General features: G+C 38.8%; 1 long non-coding RNA gene across 12 annotated transcripts in view; it reads left to right on the forward strand.

Annotated features, from left to right (window-relative positions):
• Nucleotides 1–292: 292 nt before the first annotated feature.
• LOC107209028 overlaps nt 293–20,204 on the forward strand; it is a 57,645-nt gene continuing 37,733 nt past the window's right edge. For 11 of the 12 annotated variants that reach the window (XR_004498720.1, XR_004498718.1, XR_004498711.1 and 8 more), the window contains exons 1-4: nt 293–528; nt 5,119–5,189; nt 13,792–13,860; nt 15,045–15,180. This is a non-coding gene — a long non-coding RNA (uncharacterized LOC107209028). Of the gene's footprint in view, nt 529–5,118; nt 5,190–12,383; nt 13,449–13,791; nt 13,861–15,044; nt 15,181–20,204 lie in introns of those variants that run through there. The other variant, XR_004498716.1, reaches the window with a different exon arrangement.

The following is a 20,204-nucleotide window of genomic DNA, read 5'->3' on the forward strand; positions in this document are numbered from 1 at the left end:
GGCAAAATTAACTGAAGTATCATAATGACTATGCATCAGACTTTAAATTCATGCCAGAATTTATAAGCAGCTATGGTAATTAATATATTAAAACAAAATATCTTTTAAAAATGGTATTTTTTGTAGCTGAGTGGGAAAATGCCTCAGCTAATCTTAAAATGTAAGAAATACGTTGTAGAGAAATAATGTGCTAAACTCCAATTCGTCATAAAGAAATTTTTAAATTTCTAACCTTTTACAGTAATTATTTCATCTAGAAGATGATTTTTTACATGGATTCTTGTAGGTACTAAATTCACGGGCTGTTACAGGGACAGGAGAGCACACCAGAGATGGGGTAATGGGCAATGTTAAATGTTGGCCTTGATTTCATCTCACATGAGATATTGCACCATGGTCAGTGCAGCCTAACACACTTTGACCATCTGGTGGCATCAGAGATGGGCTTCCCTGCCAAAGAAGAGGAGGCACGTGGTGGGAAAGACTTCATTTGCCTGACCACAGCTCTGGAATTAAAATTCTTCCTATGTAAGTCATTTTTACAGGTGAAGTCCACATAATTTTGTTGGGTTTTTTTCCCCTTCCCTTTTGCAGCACAAAGAGGATTCCTTCGACCCCAACAGTCTTATCCTGGAAGGAATATTCCCTACTGATCCCATCTTTCTGCATTTTAAATTCCTGGGTTGGAATTTCTATATATATTTTTGGTAAGAACCATAGAATCTGTGTAGAAAATTGTAAACAATACTAAAAAAACTGAAGTCATGCTGCCAGGTAACTCAGCATGCTGTCTCAGTCTGTGGAGCTGCAAAGTTTTGAAAGAGGTAAAATTCAGGGGAAATCTGACTTGGAAAAGTTACATAATTTTGAAAAAAGGAAAAAAACCTATTGTATTTTTTTTAAAAAAACAACAAACTTCTCAAAATCTGATTTTTATTTTTATACCCCAAGTTTCCTGTGCCTGTAGATTAAAATGTGCTTTCTTTATATGTCATTTTCCAGGAAGTTTGACAGACATGCCCAGACTCACGTCTGCTTATGTCTTACTGCATGAGCACTTACCAGCAATTGCTCTCAGTAAAATATATTAGGTATGCCTTTTAATACTCTGACAGGTAATAAATTCTCAGTTGATTCTGGGACTAGAAGTGTTTGTTCATGTTTGAAGATTAATAATTGAGGTTAAAATCTGTCATTTAAAGAAAAAAACTCCTCCCCACTTTATTCCAGCCCCTAAACATAATTCACTCTTTGGTGTGTGATTGTTTTCAGGTTTTACTTAAAAGCAAGATTACAAAGAGTGTTTAGACTAGTGACTCTGGGCTTTGGAAAGTGCTGCAAAGGTTTAATGACTGAAACAATTGAACCCAAATTTAGCAACTGGTTGTGATTCAGATCATAGCTTACAGAGTTTGGAGAGACAACGTGGGCCTGAACACCCCTGAGAGTGGCCCAAAGCTTGAATTATCTGAATATCTTGAATTATCTTGAATTAAACACTGAGAGATTATCTCTGCAACAGCCTTGCTGCTGAAAAACCTGTGGCCACTTGAGCAGGGCTGCAGGGACACGTTGAGACTGCTTGGTCCAGGAAGGGTTTTGTGGCAGCCCCAGGCCAGGCTGTGAGCAGGGTGGGGGCAGCTGTTGGCTGCACATGCTGTCCTGTGTCCCTCATCAATTGTGGCAACACAGCTCCATCCTGAAATGGTGTGTGATTCCTGAAAGGCTGTATGAGCACATTCCTGTGTCCCTTGTGGAGATCTGAGATGTTTTAATTCTTTGTTGATTGTTAAAGGAGACTCATGACCTGTCAACGTCAGTATTAAAGGCTACTTGTGGAATTAGGTACCGTCTTGAGGAAGAGAGGTTTGCCTCTATTCAAGAACTGTTATATGAGGAAAAGCCATTGCTAGGCTATTGTTTATCTCTTGCCAAAAACCTCCAGGATTTATGAACTCTGTGTTCTTTCCAAAAGCTATGAGGAGAGTTGGGGAAGAGTGACCTTCCAAAGCAGACACTTTCTAACCTGTTAGCAGGAAATCCAGAGGTTTAGGTCTTGCTCCTTCTCACAGTGGTTTGTACTAAACACTTTCCATCACCCCATTGGTGTCAGGGAATATCAGTACACAGCTCTCGAAAATTTAACCTGCCTATTTATGTATTTAATTCACCTTTCAGCTTCACTCTGCAAAAATACAGATAAATAGAAAAGAAATAACAGCTTGACCCAACACCTGAGTCCACAACCTCTTTGCCACATCAGCCCTGCCTGAAGTAATGTGGAGGTACCTCCTCTCTGTTTAGTGGTGGCTTCACACTCTACATTCCACAGGTTTCCAGAATTACACTGAACCTGCTGGGTGAAAATTTGTCATTCCAACAAAAGTAGCATGAAAGAGAGGATCTGAGAGAAGCCAGGTTTGAAACTGCAATTTGTGGTCTTTCCTCTTTGTTAATTTGGTGCCTTTTCTTTATATGCCTCTAGGGGAATAAAATATGTGTCTGGTTGTCTCCAAAATTATCTCAGTTTAATTGTTATGTCATTTATTGTACATGACAAAGCTTACAGGAATTAAAATGACCACAAGTAAACTTTCAAATAGATTGGGTTCTCCAGGTGAGCTGCAGTCCTGAATGAATTATAGTGGGTGTTTTTAATAGCTATGGAACTTAAACTGTGGGAGAAAAAGGAAATGAGTAAGGCTCCTAATTTGAGCAGTAGTACAAGAGATAGCAGTGGCCTTTTGTGACTCATAATAAAAAGAGTTATGACTTCAGGAATCAACAGAAAGCTGTGGCTCAGTCCCAGAGGGTTAAGTTTTCCCACTGCTGCATATTCTTATGCCAAGCAATCTTTAATCTTTTGGAATAACTGACAAAAGAGTAAACTGTGCAATTCTGTTGTTTCAGGATGAAATGTGCTTAATGATACCTTGACCTGTGATCTCTGGGATGAAAGAAAATTAGGTTAATTATTAATTTATGTGAGGTTTTTTTCCCTGAGAAGTGACAAAAAAACCCCTCTAAGTTGTTTGAATTATTTCATTTTTTTATACAATCAGTGTTAAGTGAAAGAAATAACTTGACCAACTGGTTTTCAATTTCTCATTGAAAGTAACTGAAATTGTGGATTGATTCTTACTTAAACAGGGAAAGAGCAGCATTCAAATTTTTACTTGGCTTTTTTGATTTATTTTCCTTTTTCATGCAGGACTGAATAAATATTAAAATGTACCTTTATACTAAACATAGAATTTTACATAAAACTTCTTTATTCTCAACTTTACAACTATATTTTGTAGCTTTGTTTTTCTATTCACAATCCAAAAGAGAATCAGACAAAATATAGTTTTCATCATATATATAGTTTTTGGCAAAGCAGGCCTACCTACAGCTTTTCAATGAGAGATTATAAAAGTCTATCAAAGTATAAACTCTGCATCCTTTTAAAAATATTTTATTTTACTCCCTTCATGTAAGCAAAATATGCAAAATAAAAAAATGTTCATCAAAATGAAATGTTTGTTAATGAGTCATAACCGTCAAACAAGCAGTTCTTTCCTTTTGATGACTGAACTAATTGACTTTGCTGAAATGAACATTCAGACATAAGTGGTGGTTGCTACAGGATGTTCATTTGAATTACATCCCTAAAGCAGGACACCAAGAGATAAAGTAACCTGGGTTGAATAGGTTTTCATCCCTCCCTCTGCTCATCATAAGCACAGGATGTCAAAGAATTGGGGAACTATCTAATATATGTTTTTTTTTTAATTTAAAGTTTGTGTTTGGAAATTTCAAGCAGCTCCCTTCTTCAAGGCCACAGCTCCAACAAGTTTAGTGAGCTCAGACCAAGACTGAAACTTGTGCCAATATTTGCTGCAGATCTATGTAATATGTGACTTTCATAGGACTTGGTTCCTTTCTCAGGTTTCACCTGTGATGATGCTGTTCTCCTATTTATAGCAGTCATTTTCTGAGACCATCACTTTGCCCAGTGGACAGGCAGATATCCTCCAGAGTTGAGGGCTGTTTGTGTTGGGTTCTTGGCAGAATTATCTGAGTTGAGCAGATCAAAGGGTAGAAACTGAGCAAGGAGGTTCTGCTCCTGGGCCACTGATGGATGGCTTTGTTCACCTATATAAAAAAGCAGCCCTTTGGAGAGCAGGGCAGGAAAATCATACAGGGCAGTGTGAAAATCTGATAGCCTTGGGGGATGAATGGTCCTTTTACAGCTGGGGGAGCTAAAATAAAACCTGCAGCTGTGAAGCCAGGAACTCCACCATACAGCAGCAAGGAACACAGGACAGCTCAGGGCACTGTTCCACAGCAGCCTCAGTCCCCACTGCCTGGGGCTCTCACATGTAGACCTCCCCTCCAAATAAATTACTTTCCCTTTGGATCAGTGAGTCATATTCCAGGAACAGAGGGAATGACTAAATCTAATATGAGGAAAGGGTAAGGAAGACGTCAGTGGAGTTAAGAGGGGAAAGGAGACAGAATTAAACCATCACTTTTGGCAGCAATGCACAGTTTGATGAAATTAGGCACAACGTGAAACTGTGCCTCCAGAGAGCTTGGGTGAATTGCAGATCTTTTAGAAAAAAAATAATATGAAGCCTCTTGCTGTGAGGAGTAAGTAGTTGTACAGTGTAGTTTTGAGGCATTTCTACTAAAGGGAGAAAAATCATAAAATATTCGTAGTGAACAATTACATCTATGGGTAAAAAAGAAAGGAATTTACCTGTATCAGGCTAGAAATTTTATTTTTCTAGTGGGATTTTTACCAACACCTGACCCATTCAAGCAGTTTAGCCCTCATTTCCTATTCCTATTAAGGCTGAAATACATCTGCAACAGCTGTTTCTGAATTGTATCAAACTGATTTTAGTATGAATGTTAACTCTTTGTGGTTATAAGTAGGCTGAAGCACCAGCTCATACAATATTTAATGTCCTGTTTGCACTTCTCTTCATCTTCCCTACTCGTTGCATTTTTCTGCAATTCTTGCTCTCTGAAAGACCTGCATTGTTTAACTCTGTTATGTCTGTTTTGTCTTTTTGTTCATGGCACTGGAGGGTAGCAAGGTTTTTTATAACTCAGACCTTTTTCCTGCAGAGGGACAGCTCGATCCATCCGAGGCTCCCATCCATCTGGTGAGGCACAGACAGCAGCTGACATTGGGGCAGGTTTGTAAGTAGAGCACTGAGAGCAATTAGCATTTGAATTAAAGCTACCTGTGGATAACAACAGGTGATTACCCTATTTAACAGCTGTTAAGTGGTGTTATTTGCCAGCTATAGACCACAGACTGAGTGAATTGTGTGCATACAAATGGGAGTCACTGTGAATACAAACGAAGGACGTTAATTAAATAATATTTTTATATCGCAATTGTGAAATATAGAGGCCGACTCAAAACAGATAAATGGTAGCAAAAAAAAAGGCTTTGGAAGTGTTTTAGAATGCAAGACAGGAACTTCATAAATGCTAAACTCCTATGTTTTGGCCATCAGCGTTTTGTTCTAGAAACAGAAAAGCAAATCTTGCTATTTCACTGATTCAGCTTCTGGCAAAAAGAGGAAATAGTAAGAAATTAAAGCACATAGGATTATTTTCTCCGTCTGTTGTATCCCTGCGTTCCCAACAAGGCTTAATCAACCTGAGTGTTCTTTGGAAAGTACAGCACTGTTCCCTCCGTTCGTGCCCACTTGCCTCGGTGCATATGTGGGAGAAGCTGCTCCACCACCGCTCCCTTCTGTGCTGGGGGCGGATGAACGCCTTTTCTCAACATTTGAGCAGCATATGGCTGTGCAGCATCCTCTGAAATCCATGTGGGGTCTGTACCATGGTTCTGCTTCGTGTATCGCTGCACAGGATCTCACTGGCTCTGCCTGCACGTTTGCTGTAGACGTTCTGCTTTGCTCAAAAGTTTCCTGTGAACCCCTTCTCCAAGGGCATGGATTTTCCATGACTTTGTTTTAAGACCTTCCAAGGCATGTGAAGGGAATGCTCTGACCAAGAAAGGCTGATTAGATTTCTGCTTTGAGTATTTGCTTGCACTCTACAACCAGAATTCTTTTATCAAATATGATTGGTCTCATCGCTCCTCCAGAGCTGCCAGAGTTTTGTGTAAGTGCAATTGTCACAAATTACAAGATGAACTTCTTTCCTGTGGCACAATTATCCATTCAGTTAAAAAGCTCTCGTGCCTGGTGTGTGCATATTTTCATTGCATTAGTATGAATAGAAGAATCCAATTAATACACATAAAGATGTAGGCATTCAGTGCTTCCAGGGTACAGGAATGCAGGATAAATGCTACAGCTTAGAAGGAATCACTGTTTTTTATTAATGAGAGCTGCCTGATTAAAACATTTGCTGTTTTAGGTATTTAGACTGAAACTATATGCCTGTTAACTGATTCTGGCCAACTGCATGCTACATCCAAGCTAGAAAATTATTATACTGACAACCTTATTTAACTGGAATTTGATGTGGTTCAGAATGGAATCCATCTGCTATTAAGAGGCTCATAATGACTTACAGAATTTTAAGTTAAAGCACCATAACCCCACAGTCATAGCTGCAGTGCAGAAGGTTTGGACAGTTTACAAATAAGCCCCATGCCATCAAAACAATTATTTGAATAATGTTTAGTAAGGGCTGGTTATATAAACACCTCCAAGTATGTCCTTTTTGTAGGGCTGCTCAGGGATCATAATCTCAGTAATGGTGGTGCTCAGCCATTCTTCCTCTGACTTTAGGCCAGAGAGAAGCTCCATATTTGAGGGCAGACTCTCTTTATACAGAAAATATACATTGCTCATCTTTTCTTTATTCTTTCCATATCAGGCAGGAAATGACATCTTTTTTTGCAGATAGCTTCCTCAACACAAGAATATTGAAAAGTTGCAGAAATTTGTTGCCAACCAACCAGTTCTTTCTAAGGCCACCAGTCCTAAAATAGTGTCAAATTCTGTATTAGTACCAGCACTTTGCACCATGTACTGAGCTCTTGTGCTGGCCAGGTTATTTAACTTGCTTTATTTCACAGCTGCAGGACACTTACCCACTGTGTGCAGCATCCTTGCTGTCACACGTGGGCATCTTGACTTGTTTTGAGATTAGCGTGATAAACACCATTTATTTCTCTTTTTTCCCTTTTGCTGGGAAGGTGGCTGAACAGGAGCTCTCCTGCCACAGGAAGAGCAGCAACATAAGGAAAAGAGGTGGGTGTTCAGCAGAGTGAGGGGCAGTACAGGACGTGCAGGTCCCATAGTTGGGAAAGGAAAGCTCTGCAATACCCCCAGGAAAACACTGCAAAACCCCCAGGAAAACACTGCAAAACCCCCAGGAAAACACTGCTAAACCCCCAGGAAATCACTGCAAAACCCCCAGGAAATCACTGCAAAAGCAGCTCTCCATGGGGAGCACATGGCTCTTGGCAGTGCCTCCCAAGGCACAGTGGGATCGATTGAATCCATCCTGTCTCTCTGATGCCTCCTTCCTGCTAATCTGTATCTGACAGGATTATTTCACACAATACAAACCCAAATCTGTCTATTTGGAGATAACCAGATAAAGTAAAAATATATCTAGACACAGCTTGAGGATTCTTTTTTTTTTTTTTTTAAAATTAAAAAGGAATTGTTTAAAGTGCAGAGAGAATAACAGTGTGTTCTCGATCAGGGACAGGCTTTAGCTTCAGTATCTGATGAATCAGTGTGTGAAGTGAGAATTTAGTTGTTTGGTATAGACTTAAATCTGTTTCCTATCCAGGACTAAAAGTCATTTTCCTCTAAAAAGTCATGAGACAAAGGAACCCTCAAAATAACCTTGTTGCACTGCAAAAATATGTGAAAGTTTTTTTTTGGGGAGTACAGTATTTCAACACTGTGACTGATAAAGCTCCTTAAAAGATTGTCATTTCTGTCAGCCACACATCCACATTGCAAATGTGCAAAGCTGATTCATAAACTTAGTTGTTTCTTAATTATGACATTAGGCTGCAAAGGAAATTATAGTATGTTGTAAATATTTTGATTTGCTCTCTGTTGTTATGCTTGGCACATCTATCATAAGCAAAATATAGAAAATGCAGGTTCATATTAACTAACAAATTACTAATATATGAAAGAAATATGGCAATGGTGGTACTTTATTAGAGCTGCAAATCTTTTTTTATTATTATTTTGGCTCAAAAACCTAATAAATAAAGGATGAAAGAAGCATCACCTAATTAAGGTCCTACACTGTGATGCAAGAACTACTGATAGAATAGCTGTTTAACAAGATTGTAATGAATGTTCAATTGTCACAGCTTTGGAAGTTGTTACACAGTGGTTTAATATATTACTTTTATTCATAATTTCTTTAAACAATGCTTAATATCAGTCATATTTGTGTTCAGTTGTTTCCAATATTTTACAGGAAAAAGGAGGGCTCCAACATAGGTTTCCATAATTTAAAATTTAACATCCCAATGAGTTTGAAAAGTGAGAAAACTAAACCTTATTAAGCTACTGCCTTTTTTTTTTTTTTCACACAATGCTTATAATAAATAATTCAAGCAATAAATAAACTAAACTTTATTAGTAAATAATACAGGGAATGCATCAGGCTGAGGAGGATTAAGTGTTCCTTTCAGAATAGAGACATATTCTTCAATGTTCAGATGCCCAGGGGTAATGTTTAATTAACCCACTCAGTTATAAATTTGTGCAGACAATTCTTCATCATTAAAAAACCTATAGTAGAAAATGCTTCAGAAATTATCCTCTCTCAGACACCAGCTAATATTAACTTGCCAGTTGTTTCATCAGAAAACCATTGCAAATAAGGATGGTTAAGGGCTCAGGAGGTCCTTGGAATATTTTTACTTTCTTTTGCTGCTGGTCTGTGTTATCAGAGACTTGTCAAGCAAGTCATCATCTTGTCCAGAATCACAGATTGTTTCTAGAGAGTCCTTTCTCCCCTTCTTTGCTCATGCTGCAAATGTCCTGCCCTTGCTGTGCCTATGTCCCCAGCAGGGAGGTATTTGCTATTGCTACTCACACCAGACATGGCCAACAGGGCAGAGCTGTGCCACAAGAGCACAAACTGGGGACATAAACCAGCTCTAAACCAGACATGTCTTGGCCATTCCACTGATTTCTGATATGCACAACTACACCAGAGTTGTGGCTGTAATTTATAATTACCCTTTGGAGAGTGTGAGCTGGTCATGTTCACATGATATCTCGCTGTTGGCACTTATTAAAGCAGGTTTGATATGGGAAGGAGATCGACAGAAAGAGAAGAGCTCTCTTGTGTCCTCTTATTGCTTTCCTGAACTACACAGAGCCCAACTGTTTAAATAAAATCTAATCCAAACTGGGCAAAGTGCATTTGGTGTTCCCTGGTGAAACCTTCCAGAATCCTTAAACCATCGGCTCTTGTGGTTCACTGAATACCTGAATGAATTATTTTCAACTGATTTGGCACCTCTTCAGAGGAACAGATGGTTCCATCTTTACTGCAAAAACAATAACTGCAGCAACAACAAAATAATCTGTGATTCTGCCTGAAACCTATTTAAAGATAAGGGAGAGCTCTTTGACCATCTTACGTTCCTGTCAATTACCTCAAGGAAGAAATCTATTTCCTAAGAAAATCACATTATAATTTTCTAAGCAAAGTATCACACCCATGGAGCAATTGTCTGAGACTGAACTGTTATGGATGGGTTTCTAAAAGTGCCTCCCCAGCAATACAGCAGCTGCAAGGAGAGAGATTGTGAAAACATGGTCTTGAGGGACTTTACCAAAGCTAAAAATAAACTAATATATGTTACAAAGGAAATGGTAGAAGAAGAAGAAAATGGGGACTAAGCTCACAAAAGCCAAATGATGTGATTAGGAATATGCAGCAAAAGCAGAACAGGTTTCAAATAGCCAAAAAATGTCCACAGTACCACCTACTTTCTTTTAGAGAATGTTTTTACTGGCCATGGTCTAGAAGTGCTTGTTATAAACCAGTGTGCAGTCTCTTTGGAATAGGATTCTCTTGAATTTGCCTTTTAGTCTATAATATTTCAGCATAGGAAAAGCAATATAATTGACAAAGTAATTTTCTGTTATTGTTGGAAAAGAAATAATCAGATAGACAAGATTAACATTAGGAATAAAGCAATAAATAGTGTTCATTGTATTTAATGCATACTGTTTTGCAAGTTTAGGGGAATATATATATATATATATATATATATATATATATATATAAAAGTGGCATTCACTAAAAAGAAAATGTGTCCCTGTATAGACTAGGTGTCAAACATTAACATGAAATCTCTTTTTTTTTTTTTTCTATAAAATTCTATTTTTAAATCCCAAGGAAATTTTGCAGAATACTAGTGTATATTACAGAAGAGAGAATCTTCTGCATACAAGACCTATGCCAATGTCTGCTTTCTGGCTTTTCTGGGCAACTCTAATTATTGTGAGTGTGCTAGAAGAAGAAATATTTGGAGAGCTACTTTAGCTGAGGTAGTACTTAAACATTTAGTTGCTTGGCTTTTCAGCTGCTTTCAGCCTGTGCTGTCCCTTCTGTTCAGATGGTGAACAGTGTGGGGAGAGGATCCTGCTAAATTCAGCATGCTGAGGATTTGTCTTCTGGTGGTTTTTCAGCTAGATTTGATTCCTGATCCAATCCATTGAATGGACCCGATGATGAGAGGGCTGCATGTGGGGATGAGTAACTCCTAATGAGCACAGAGCCTGTAATTTAGCTCTGCTTGAGAGTAAATGCATGTCAGGCTATGGCTGGCATGGATAAATGTGTTTCTCTGCTCCTGAGTCAGGGAGAGCCAGGCTCCATGGAGGAATCTCTGCTGGAGACCAATGGATGTGCATTTGCACTGATGAGAAGGCTTTGGGGAAGTGGTCTGGGTGTCGAGGTGGTTCTCTGAGGCAGATTGCTCCAACAAGCAGGCTGACAGGGCAGGCAATTCCTGCAGCCTGCAATAAATGCTGTCTGCTCCCTGACTAAGGTACAGCTGCTGTTTAACTGAGGGGTTCCAGAGCCCTGAACATCTGCCAAGGAGGCAAACAGGTGGAACCCAGCTGTGGCCCCAGTTGCTCTTACAATTCTTGGATTGTATTAAAACCTATGAGATGCTCTTTAGATTCCCTGTGGAAAGCACATTCCTGGTAAGTTAACATATTGCCCTCAGCCTGTAGCCCAGTCCCTGCTCAGGAAGGGCTTCATTTGTTGTTTATACAATAGAAGCAGTAGCAAGGAGACATGGAAGCACCCCTAGGTTCTACATAATTATATTTGTTAAGTGTACACAAGAAGCTTGACTGCACTCTCAGCACTGATCTGGCTGATTTCTGGCAGCTGCTTTACCCTGATGCATTGAGATCACCCTTACAGTGTTCACAGCATACTTACAGGGGTATTTCTTCCTATGTGATGAAAATGATGACAACAACTAGCAATCAGCAAACAGCCAGTGGCATGATTACAGACACAGGTAGTTTTTTGAAATATTTTGTGTGTTGAACAGAGCAATTTTATTTTGCTTAAGTGCTACTTAAATATTCCTTACATTCAAACATTCTTGGGGGGAAAGAGGCATTATATAAGAAAAAGGTTCAGGCTGTTCTTAGTGAGATCAATACAGCTCATCTGTTTACATGATTCTAAGGAGGATATGTTGGATAAAATACTCTGGGGAAAAGTTCTCTCAGTGAATATCAAATGATAGAACTTCTATTTCATAATTAGTCCTATTTAATTGCTATGAGACCTACATTTAAGTTTACTTTAAGAATCTGTTTTTCTATGGATTACTGAAGAAAGACCAAAGATGTTTAACACACGTGACTTGAAAAAAAGGTTTTTCCAGGACATAGAAAAGGTGATGCAAAATAAAATGTCATTTTTTTCCCCCTTATATATTCAGTTGTTGACAGTTCTTAGGTTTTTTTATTTGATACCTTCTATTTTTCATCATTTTTCTCATGTTTCTAAATTAGTTGTAACTTTCAACCATTTGTTGTCCATCAAAATCAGAAAACAAAGAAATCTTACCAAGTGAAAACTTTTGTTTTTCAGTGCTGCCTGTTCTGTCATTCTTCGTTCAGCCTCAAATTTAGGATCTCTCAGTGGGAGAAGATGGATCTTTGGTGAAGACTGACTTTATCACAGCTTGACAGCACTTTATTATCTGTCTTAGTTTCAGTGTCTTTCATGTTTTGTGTTTATTTAGCTGAAAACTGAAAATAAGTGGAAAATACAAACCAAGATGCAATCAGAGCTGTGGGACAGCTTTGCTGTAGAGTGCTGCACATGTTAAACCCTTTTTGCTACATTAATTTCTTTTTTAAAAAAACAAAACCAACTAAATTTTCAACATTTGACCTTGCTGCGAATGATGATGATGGACTTGAGGCTCAAAGTGCTTTTCTGAGAACACTGGAAAATGCACATGGACAGCCAAATTGAAGGGGAAAATAGCTCTGAAGTCAATCTGTCTGTAGTACTACCAAAGCTGCTGGGAATCAGCTGTGTAGGCACAAGAGTTTTCCATATTCATAGAACCATGGAATGGCTTGGGTTAGAAGGAACCTTAGGGATCATTCTGTTCCAACCCATGGACAGGGACACCTTCCACTATCCCAGGGTGCTCCAAGCCCCATCCAACCTGATCTTGGGCACTTCCAGGGATGCAGGGGCAGACACAGCTTTGTAAATAATCAAGTCTCCCTAAAAACCTGCTGAGGTGAGAAGTACAATTCATAGCAAAAGAGTATTGGAGGAATGATTTGTAATTAAAAAGCCTTTTCATCGGTGCTGGTTTATTTCCTGGGGTCAGGAAGGCTCATCTGTGCAGGTGTGAGAGGTCCTGTTGTGTCTTTGGGTGATGTTGATACACACATGGGTTTTGGCAGAGCTCCTCACTCACCCTCAGTCCAGCAGGTTCCCAAAGCTTGGGTGAAACTGCATTTTCAGGCCACTATAGCCAGTGTCTGTGGGGCTGTTTGAATAGAAATGAGCATCAGGCCCTTACTGAGGGTGAAGCAATCAATCAGGGAAAGGTTCAAAAAGAGAAACAGACATGCAGAACTCTGAAATGATATAAAAGTTGGGTTTTTTTCAAGCAATTTTAAGAAGTATTCTTCTTTCTGTTAGATAGTAACAAGAACTTGCTCTTGTTTTGATCTGAGATATCTCAACTTTAAAAGAAAGGTCTAACAATTTTCTTCCCCTTTCTCTTACCTATTCCACAACTCATGTTGTATAGGCTTTTCAAGGTCAAGTGTGCTTTCATGCCTTCAGCATGTTTCTGTTAGAGTGCTGTGATGTAGAATTGTGTTTAGCTGATACTCTTGGACAACTCAATTTGTTGTTTGGTATTTTACAGAGATATAAAATGGGACAATGACATGGCAGATACATGGCAGGTGTGTTCTGAAGATTTGTCGCTAATTATCTGCAGGAAACTCTGGGAAAATCATAAGAAGTTTATGTTTAACTTTTAATGTGTTGCAGATTGTTGAAGGAAATAAAGGGGATGAGACAGAAGGGCAAGGAGGTGGGAATTTCTGTGATGGGTACTGCTGCTTTCACTTGACTCTGCCTGCTTTGTGTCTTGCCTAATTAGCTAGTATTTAATCTCTTGGAGCAGAGTTCTCAACTCCATGTTTGTCCATGACAATCATAGTGAGATCCTGCTAGAGGATCCATGCTGTTCCAGCAGTGATAACTGTTTTCAGTGTCACATGTCTTTTTCTTTTTTTTTCCTAGTGAAAATGAGCAAATTAAAGACCGTAACTGGGATGTTTACAGCAGCAACATGGTGAACAAACAGATAAGGTAATTTTACCCCTTCTGTTAGTTACCAAAGCAACACTATAAAGATCCTTTTAATTTAGTTTAGTGCTGTGAAGATTAAAGCTTAATTAAAATGGTGATATTAAAAAAAAAATAAAATTAAAACCTGAAGCAGCATAGGAAAAATAGAAAGATGTAATTATGGTCCAGTGAATGCTTATCACTCGTTACAAAGTTTTAGAGAAGAAGCATTTTTTTCTCTCTATTGAGAGTAATTTTATTCTGATCATAAATTTGAATGACCAGAACAACCTAGGATCATAGCTGTTTAGAAATTAATAAGGACAGTTGGAAGGAATGCGTTATTCTACTCATAAAATAGGGGATAGTTAGTTTTCCTTTGCTGGCCCATTTCCTAAAAAAATTCTCTTTCATACCCATGAGGCATAAAGACTCTATGAAGACAAAAAAAAATTTCCTGTATTCCAGTATTTCACATGGCTTGCATAGAAATTCAGCTATTTAGTATTAAAAGATCTCTTACTTTCAAATTATTTAATAGACATACTCTATTGTGAATTTGAAATGTTAGATTTTATTTCTAACTGGCACCATTTCCTTTTATCAACAGAGCTACACTAATTTGTACTGGGTGAAAAGTATGTGAAGGACTCAGAGTGATATAATTATAAGAAAATCCTGCAGGAATATGACTTTTGTTGGCTAGTCAAACATTTGTTGCTTTGCCAGATTCCTCCTAATGAGTTTAAAGTCATTGTGGGGAAGCCATATGTTTGCCCAGTAGAAGGCAAACCAGGACACGACACAATATTCTTTCACTGCAAAATTCCACGTAGGAATCTCTGCCCATGACAAAGCAGGAGCACTGGAGAAAGAGCAGTTCCAGCTTGTCAGTTTTGTTGAGAGGTATCTTTCCCAATTCTTCCAGAAGTGAGCTGGTGAGATGCCATAGCTGGTACCCTGGAGAAGTAGCTCCAAATACCACAGGACTAAAAATGCCCTTTTACTAACTCCCTCTGTTCATCTTGCTCAAGCATTTTAAAACTATCTTTAACCATATATCACACATTACTTCTGGGCACAGAATCATTAGCAAAATTAGACATTTAGCCTTGCATCAAAGCATCATTATATTTATAAAGTACAGTGATGACTGCTATTGGTACAACTCATCCTGATAGCTTAACTCTGATTTTTTGCCCCAGGATGCTGTGGAAAGCAAAAGGTCACTGGACTTGAAGGACAAACTCATGGAATATGAATCCACTGAGTCTGCTGAAACTGTGCCTGGCCCTGGATGTCTGTGAACTGCCAAGGACTGGAGGAGCAGGGAGCACACAGGTGATGCATTTCATCCTCTCCTGTTCTTGGAATCTCTCCTGATTGCAAGTTTCACCCAGGCTGGAGGAAAGATATTGTGTTTTGGTCAGGTGCTCTACAACAGTATTGCTACCAAACAATTCTGGCAAACAAAAAGTTTAATTTTAAAAATGTTGCCTTTCTTTTCCTAAAAAAGGTATAAATGAATTTCCTGGCTTCCAGGCTAGCATATTTATATTTTTATTTATTTATATATATTTATATATATATATATATAAGTTCTCTACAAGTCTGCAACTCAATTAGTTCTTCTAGGATACATTTTTGATTTTTCTGGCAGATATAAATCTCTCTGATGGTGTGATATAAATCTCTCTGGTGGTGCTCCTGCAAAACTTAAAACCCTTTTAACCAGGTAGCCCTCCATGAAACTATCCCACATCCACCACCTTGGATCACTGTCTTTGAGGAACCATAGATAATGGGCACATGAAGGGTTATAGAATTTAGTATCATCCTGGAGCAGGTAGAGTTAAAAATTATAATCAAATATAATTGCAGTCTTAAGAAAAGTGAAGTATTTTTCTTCACAAAGAATTATTAGTCTCTAATATATACTTTCAGAAAAAAAAAAAAGCCATGTAAATTTATTCTAGACTGCCATTGTACAATTTACCCTGCCAGGGGCTCAGGCTATTTATGTTTTTGACTGCACCGTCTTCACGAAACTTAAAAAAAAAATAAATTACCATGGTAACCACTGCATCACACAACAAAGACTTGTATACACCACTTAGATCTTTAAAGAGGCAGAGTCTGGAATGAAATTATAGTCTGCATTTGTTAACAATAATATTTTTCTTAGTAAATGTCTGTTTTGTTGTTTTATCAATAAATTCTAATTTTGCATTTAAAAGCAGCATATAAAATAGAGCATCTAAAATAATTCTGTTTCAAGAATGTTAACTTTATGAGAGCTGTTCATGCAGCCGAGATCACTGGGCTGTAAGGGATGATAGGGTATAGGTGTGAGATGCTGATACTCTTTAGTTGTGTCTTTTTGTTAACTTTCCTAAACATTATTTTTCCATTTTTTCAATTTTCATTGCAGTACAGAGTGGATGTCACAGGAAGGTCACACTGGTCACATATGTATTTATATATGCTTGCCAGATATATATAAAGCTACATTTTCTAACTGATTTTTACAGGTATCATCCTGTGAGGGTGAGGAAAAAAAAAGTGGAGGCCATTCCATGTGTCTCCAACATTCCAATAATGCTTGATACTTTCATATGAGAGCACTCAGCCCTTTGATAACGCTGCTCATTTCTCACCTCTCGCTTCACATGGAACACCCACATCCCAGAGCTGCTCTGGGTGCAGGTAGGAAGTGTCACAGGGAGCTGGCACAGGAAAGCTTGGAGGCAGAGCTCTGCTGGTTTTCCTGGCTGCTGCTTTGGGCAGTTAGAGAGCATTCCAGAGTTAAAGAGAATTCCAGAGCTGAATATTCCTGTCTGCATCAAGCAACTGGGGGTCTATTCCAGGTAGTACCAGTGAGTTATACAATTATTTTTGTGCTTCAGAATAGATCTGAGACAGAGAGCAAGGGTCCTGTCTGACATCTGGGGAGAAGTCTGGCATTTTGAATTAGTCCCATGGTTCCCACTGAAGTGCCATGCACTGTGCCTGTGGCTTTAGTGTGTGGCCACAGCCTTCTGCTGTATTATACAAAGTTTCTGCAAAATCTCCGTGTTGGTATAGCCCTGCTCATTCTGGAATCACTTTCCCACTGGAATAAGCAGAATCTGAGACTCCCTCTCTCCCCCTGCACTCTGGAAATGCTTCATTTTTTTGCTAAGCAGAGATGCTTGCTAATATTTAGCTCTCAGCAATTTTTTTAATGACTGAATTATAAAACCAGGAAATACGGGTTTGTAATGAAAATGACAGCACCACATTAAAAACAGCAGGAGCAGTGGACACTGTAACATTGTCCTTGCTTTGGTTTTAAGCCCTTCTCCAAACCAGCTCTGCTCCCTGTGGCACTGGAGGTAGAGTCTGAGCACCTGATGCTCTGACAGTGCCACACGTGGGTGTGTGCCTGTTCACCAGTGTGCTGTCTCTGCACACAGCTGAATTTTGAGCTATGCTGCACCACTCCAAGTGGGAGAGGAGAGGCAAGAAACAAAGGGATAGGATGTAGTTATCACGGGATTGAATGCATCCTTTATTAAATTAGTTATATAACCAGGAAATTCCAGTAATTTGACGTCTCATTTACACATGTATAACCAACTAAGTAAGGAAAGACCAGACTCCTGGTTTTTTGGAAAAAGGAAAGATCTTTCCCTTTGCTCCTGGTGCCTGCAGCCCTTGGATTATTCCACATTTTTCTGTAGTGCTGTTTGGCTTTTTTGGGTAATCTGAGTATGTCTCAGCTTCCATTTATTGAATAATCATCTCAGACCTAGTGGACATAGAATAATCTCCCACAATTTGAAATACTTCTGACTAGCTAAAACTTTTGTGTCTGGGTGAAGTTTAACTGCCTGGGACAGTGTGGAGGGCAGAGCAGCCAGCAGCAATTCTGCATGTGAGGGAGAGCACTTTAGAAGTAGTGAAAGGTTCATTCTACACTTCATTCTGCTTTTACAGTCCCTATTTCCTTCATCCTTTCATCAGCATGTGCCTACCTTCCATCAGGAGATTATCTGACTGACTGCTGGAGTGGAAGATTAGGAAATTAGTAAATTAATATTATTTAACTATCTGTTAAAGTGTCACATATCTAAACACAGGGTTGGGATTTCATTGCACCAGCCACTGATTCTGGATGTGCAGGGGTTTGCTGTGTCCAGTTGTGTCCTTTACAATTAGTCATTCCTGACTGAAAGCTATTGTTATGAGAGCTGCTAATGAATTACTTTTTGAAAGTCATTCTGATGTCAGGGGGCTGTGAAAGTAAAGGCAAAGTTTACCTCATGAAACTGATGGGGAATAGTGGAGTCAAGGGAGTAAAATATCCATGGATTAAGCTGGAGGACAAGAGTTAGTGAAAGTAAAATGGAGGAAGACTAAAAAGTGAAAGGAGTGCAGAAAAGTTGAGACATAAACAGATAAGCTGTTTCCTGAAGAAAAGGAGGTGGTTACATTTCTTCAGCAAAATTCCTAAAAATTTCAAAGGACAGTAAGAAAGGAAGGACCTCTTTGAACAATACACTGCTTCTTAGAGCTTTGGCTGTGCAATTTATCCCAGCATTAGAAATATTTTGAGTATATTTAAGTATTTTAAATAACAGTTTACATTACTATGGCAACCATGTAAACTGGCCACTTTCTTTCTCTGCTCCAAAACAAAAGGACATAAATTCCCCAAACATTTTTCTGCATCTCGCATAGCCCTGTGAATTAGTTCATGGTTACAATTAAGAGTTTGTTTCATTGGCCCTTGCCACTTGTCTATTCTACTTTTGTTTCTTCTCACCTGCAGTATCTCCCTCAGAGGCAGGATCTCATTAATCACTGTCTTTCCCAGCAGTACAACTCGACTGATTTTCAGAGATTACCTGTAACATGTAAGCAACACATTGACAAATGAGCCCTTGAAATTCCATGTTTAATCTCTCTGGTAAAATGCCATTTCTGTTAATATTGCAGTTTCTTCACTTTAGATAATTGCACCTTTCTTGATTGTCAGATACTCAGTGAAATAAATGGGGGGAGAAGAATGACTGTAACTGAACCATTTGTGAAATGACATCCCCTTTCTTTTCCTCCTCCCCAATTACACCATCTCTATGACACAACATGGAGAAAAGGATGTTTTCCTATCCTAGAGAGAGGAATAAGTTGGTTGACATCAGGTTGACATTCCGAGCCTTGGTATCTGAATGCTGACCACACCAGCCAGAACAAGTCTCAGTCCTGACACAGGATGGCTTTTCAAATATTTTGAAAATAAATAACAAAATATTGAATGAATTCTTTAAATGCCACTGATTGCATTAACAGCAGCTGTTTTGGATCCATCCTGTTTTCTTTAGCTCAGGACAATGTTTCTTCTGGCCAGCCCATGCCCACAGCAGTGAGTGCTGAAGCTGAAACCATCTTTTTCTTGTTGATATTATAATTTCAGAACACTGTTACATCTCCATACTTCTAAAGGACAGTCCACTTTCTAAAAATGATGTATTTACACAGCTGCTGAATCTTTTATATGCAATTTCTGTGAATACAATGTCTCCCTGACTGCTTGCCTGTCAGCTCCTATTGTGAGCAATTAGAAAAGGGCAGTGCAAGCAAGTAAAAGTGCTCTGGGTTCTTGAGATCTAATCTTTGTAAGAAAAGTACTTTGAGCTGGGAGCAGTAATGCATTGTGGTACAGCAGTGCACAAGAACTACTTTATTTTTCCTTGTCCTGATTAATTGGTTCAGTGTTAAGTGAGGTAACAGTTTAAAGAACTAACTCATTATGTGAAATTACTCTGTCTGCTGTGATGTTTAAAGTCATCTTGCGACACTCTGGAGCGCAATGCATAAAATATTACATTGGTAAGTAACTCTCCCTCTGGATAGAGCCTTTTCTTTCAGAAGTTAACCTATGGATATGAGAAATCCATCCTTGCACATAGTGTCTGATCCAGTGCCAGTGCCTAAGGATGTTCTTGGAAGGATTCCCATCTTCAAGCACCGGATTGGGGTCTGTGGTGCAGCAGCTAAAGTGCTGAGGGTTATACTTGCAGCAATAAAATATGGCATTGCTGTTAATGTAGGAAAAAGGCTACAGGAACATAGGTTGACAGTGAAATACTGACAAGAAAAAGCAAGAGCTGTGTGAAGGCAGAAAAGGGAACTTTATAGAAGAAAAACTTGGAAATCATGAAGATTAAAATAAAAGGTGTTTTTGCCAGCTTGTTCTCATCTGTTGCAACATACATGCAAGGGAAGAACAAAGTGTTTTTTTCCACTCAGACAGGTAAATATGATACTGGTTCCAAAGGTGGGAAGGCTAGGACACAGACATCACACAGTGAAGTTGAGGG

The sequence above is a fragment of the Parus major genome, chromosome 9 (assembly GCF_001522545.3).
Source record: "Parus major isolate Abel chromosome 9, Parus_major1.1, whole genome shotgun sequence".
Lineage (NCBI taxonomy): Eukaryota > Metazoa > Chordata > Aves > Passeriformes > Paridae > Parus > Parus major.